The following is a 5052-nucleotide window of genomic DNA, read 5'->3' on the forward strand; positions in this document are numbered from 1 at the left end:
TCATTGCTACATATAGTTTCTTATTTTAATTTGTCACAATTTACCCATTCTACTGATGATGAGCATTTCAGTTTTCACTGTAGGTCAACTTTTAAAAGTACTACTATGAACCTTCTTGCCTGTGTATTTGAGTAAACACATGTATAATTTTTGCTAGATTTATACCTAGGACTATGATTGCTCAGTCCAGGAGAAATATCAGTTACCTCAGATATGCAGATGACATCACCCTTATGGCAGAAAGTGAAGAGGAACTAAAGAGCCTCTTGATGAAAATGAAAGCGGAGAGTGAAAAAGCTGGCTTAAAACTCAATGTTCAAAAAATGAAGATCATGGCATCCGGTCCCATCACTTCGTGGCAAATAGATGGAAAAACAATGGAAACAGTGACAGACTTTCCTTGGGCTCCAGAATCACTGCAGATGGTGACTGCAGCCATGAAATGAAAAGACGCTTGCTCCTTGGAAGGAAAGCTATGACAGACCTATACAGCATATTAAAAAGCAGACATTACTTTGCTGACAAAGGTCTGTCTAGTCAAAGCTATTGTTTTTCCAGTAGAAATGTATGGATGTGAGAGTTGGGCCATAAAGAAAGCTAACCACCAAAGAATTGATACTTTTGAACTGTGGTGTTGGAGAAGACTCTTGAGAGTTCCTTGGACTGCAAGGAGATCCAACCAGTCAATCCTAAAGGAAATCAGTCCTGAAAATTCATTGGAAGGACTGATGCTGAAACTGAAACTCCAATACTTTGGCCACCTGATGTGAAGAACTGACTCACTGGAAAAGACTCTGATGCTGGAAGATTGAAGGCAAGAGGAGAAGGGGACGACAGAGGATAAGATGGTTGGATGACATTACCAACTCTATGGACATGAGTTTGAGTAAGCTCTGGGAGTTGGTGATAAACAGGGAAGCCTGGTATACTGCAGTCCATGGGGTTGCAAAGAGTTGACTGAGTGACTGAACTGAAGTGAACTGAACCAGGTCTTAGTTATAGCATGTGGGATCTAGTTCCCTTCGAGGTGAAAAGTGCTCAGTCGTGTTCAATTCTTTGAGACTCCATGGACTATAGAGTCCATGGGATTCTCCAGGCCAAGGTACTGGAGTGAGTAGCCTTTCCCTTCTCCAGGGAATCTTCCCAAACCAGGGATCAAACTGGGGTCTCCTGCATTGCAGGCGGATTCTTTACCAACTGAGCTATCAGGGAAGCTGCTAATTCCCTGACCAGGGACCAAACCCAAGCCCTCTGCATTGGGAGCACAGAGTCTTAGCTACTGAACCACCAGGGAAGTATCCCTTATCAGGTATTTGGTTGCAAACATTTTTCTCACTTGGGGGGTTTTCTTTTCACTCTCTTGATAGTGTCCTTTGATGCCAAAAATTTTAAATTTTGATGCAGTTTATCTACTTTTTTCTTCTGTTGTTTGTGCTTTTGTTTGTCATAGATCCAAAATCATGAAGACTTATTTCAGTGTTTCTTTCTAAGAGTTTTATAGTTTTAAGTCTTACATTTAGGTCTTTGATCCATTATGAGTTATTTTATGTATATGATGTGAGTTAAGGGTCAAACTTCATTCTTTTGTAAGTCAATATTTAGTTGTTTCAGCATAGTTTGTTGAAGAGACTATTCATTTTCCAATGAATGATCTCGACATCCTTGTGAAAAGTCAAGATAGATTGATCATAGGTAGATGGGTTTATTTCTGAACTCTCAATTCTATTCCATTGATATATTCATCCTCCTGCCAGTAGCACAGTGTTTTGATTCCTGTAACTTTGTCATATAGTAAGTTTTGAAGTCAGTAAGCTTCATATCTTAACTAAGATATGAAGGAAATACCTAAAATACCCAACTTAAGAAGCAAATGGGTATATCCTGGAGTTATTTTAGGTTGGAGAGAATATCATAAAAATTCTTTAAATTTCCAAGTTTATTTTTTCTTTATTTCATAGTCAGCTAAAGTTAGCTTCTCAGTATGAGGTAAATTTATGCTTTTTATTTTGAACTATGGTGTTGGAGAAGACTCTTGAGAGTCCCTTGGACTGCAAGGAGATCCAACCAGTCTATCCTAAAGGAGATCAGTCCTAGGTGTTCATTGGAAGGACTGATGCTGAAGCTGAAACTCCAATACTTTGGTCACCTGATGCGAAGAGCTGACAAATTCATTTGAAAGGACCCTGATGCTGGGAAAGATTGAGGGCAGAGGAGAAGGGGATGACAGAGGATGAGATGGTTGGATGGCATCACCAACTCAATGGACATGGCTGTGGGTAGACTCCAGGAGTTGGTGATGGATAGGGAGTCCTGGCATGCTGTGGTTCATGGGGTCGCAAAGAGTTGGACACGACTGAGAGACTGAACTGAACTGATGGTAGATCAAGAGAGTAAAACCTGAATAAAATAAAAATAATTGAGAAAGTAATGTCCAGGCAAACAAGGACCTTGTCTGTCTTCCTCATCAGTGTTCCCAGTGCATCAGGCAGTATATTGCACAGAGTAGACACTTAAGAAAATATTCATGAAATAAATTATGATATTTCATATACTGAGTGAGAAAACAGACTTTCCAAGATATCAGAATCTTGCTTTGATAAATAAGAATTGTTCCACTTGACAAATCTTTTATTCAAAGCTGTCCTATCATTATTTGTATATTTAAGAAATAAAATAACCCCCAGATACCCATGTAACCTCCAAAAACCTGCTGCATGGAAGGTCCTGTAACATCAGCGTAGAAGAGTTGGTATGACCACGGGTGTTACTCAAGCACTTAAAGATATCAGGGCAAGGATAGTCAAAGCTTCATTGGAAACCACCCAAATATCCATCAATAGGAAACCAGTTAAAATGTTTAATGAATATGATGAATCATTATAAATTATCAGGTAAATCTATGTATCTTGATATTGACATGAAAAACTGTCCATGTTATAAAGGTAAGTGAAAAAAAAAAAGATGTTTAGACACTGTGACTAATAAATAAAATCCCATTTTTACTTTTAAAAAGAACAATGAGGGACTTCCCTGTTGGTCCAGTGGTTAAGACTCCAAGCTCCCAATGCAGGGGGCCCAGTTTGATCCCTCATCAGGGAACTAGATCCTACATTCCACAACTAAGACCCACCTCAGCCAAATAAATAAAGTATTATTTTAAAAATAAATAAATAGAACAATGATGTATGTGATAGTTACAGAAAAAAAGTAGTTGGAGGAATATGTGAGATTTTTGGAGGAGTTGGAGGAATATGTGAAGAACAGTGAGATTTTTGAAAAGTTGATATTTTGAGGGCATGGATCATTTATATTTTATGCTTATGAAATGTTTGATATTTGAATGACTGTTACATCTGTAATCAGATAAAGTAAAAAAGTTTTTTCAAAGAAGAGAGGGACATGATCTTTGGAGTCAAACAAACTGCTTTTATATCATGGATCATGATATCACCCAGCTATCAGCTGGGTGAGCTTGGACAAGTTATTTCATGTCTCTGAACCACAATTTCCGCATCCATAAAATGGAGAAATTAGTATCAGCCTCATAAGAATGTTGTGCCGACCGTAACAGTTTCATCACATACTTTCATTCTCTCAGTATGTTCTAGAATAAAGGTTGACAAACTATTGTCTTTAGGCCAAATTGGGCCCTGTTTTTCTAAAATAAAGTTTTATGGACTACAGCCACAGCCATCTTTTTACCTATTGTCTATGCCTGCTTTTGCACAATAACAGCAAACATGAGTAATTACTATAAGGACCAGATGGCTTGAAAGACTGAAATATTCATATCTGGCCCTTTGCAGAAAGTCTGTTGACTGACCCCTGCTCTAAGAAGTGTACACCGGTGTTCTTTCACCTCTTCACCATGGGATGTTTGCATTTACCGGTCTCTTTGCCTAAAACGACATTCCCACACCTCGCATCTAATATTTTCTGTCAATCTTGCTCATCTCATTATCTGGAAGAAGCTGATCCCACTCCAAAACAGAACAAAATTACCTTTCCTGTTGTATTTCCTCATAGACCGTATCATGATGGAATTACCCTAATTATCTGGGTCCTTATTTATTTAACATTTGACTTCCCCTATAGACTGAAAATCCACACACAAAAAATTGTCTGTTTTTTTTTTTTTTTCAATCCTGAATCTCCAGTGCTTAACAAAGTACCTGTAACATAATGGGTAGATAACATTCGTGCATGAATGATATAATCTGTAAAATGTATTTATTATCTGATATATACTGTGTAAAGTATGCTTTATAACAAACAGTTTACCTAGTAGATGTTCAAATGGTTAAGAGCATAGATTAGGAGTTCAATATTCTGAGACTGAATCCCAATTCTTCCATTTAATACAGGAGGAACATTAAACTAGTTCCTTAACTTCTTTTTGCCATCTGTAAAATGGGAATAATATCAGTACCAACCTCATGAAGTCTGTAATGAAGATTTATAATGTAATTAATATTATCCACATAAAGAATTTAGCATACAGCCTGGTGCACAGTAAGTGTTCAACAGATTCTATCATTATAATTATTGTTATTAATTATTTTTATTAGTTTTAGTCTTGGATGCCTGCTACATGTTAAGTCTGTCGTGTCTGACTCTTTGCGAACCCATGGACTATAGCCCAGCAGGTTCCTCTGTCCATGGGATTCTCCAGGCAAAAAAACTGGAGTGGGTTGCCATACCCTTCTCCAGGGGATCTTCCTGACCCAGGGATTGAACTCACGCCTCTTAATCTCCTGCAGTAGCAGGCGGGTTTTTTATAAAGATTAGCGCCACCTGGGAAGCAGTCTTGGATAGATGGTGAATATTGTTATGACCTCCACAAAGTTCATTCCAGCTTGCCCTGGAGTCAGGGCTACTGGGATAAGGTGAGCCAAGGTGTCCTCTCTCATTCCCCTCCCAGCACAACAAAACATAAATCAAGTCAGAGCCATGGTTAAGCAATATTCTTTCTTTAATTCCCTTTTGCAAATGGAAGCCCCTGAGCTGGTCCCCACCCCCACCCCTACCCCACACCCTGGGGCCCCCCAGATG

The sequence above is a fragment of the Muntiacus reevesi genome, chromosome 2 (assembly GCF_963930625.1).
Source record: "Muntiacus reevesi chromosome 2, mMunRee1.1, whole genome shotgun sequence".
Taxonomy (NCBI): domain Eukaryota; kingdom Metazoa; phylum Chordata; class Mammalia; order Artiodactyla; family Cervidae; genus Muntiacus; species Muntiacus reevesi.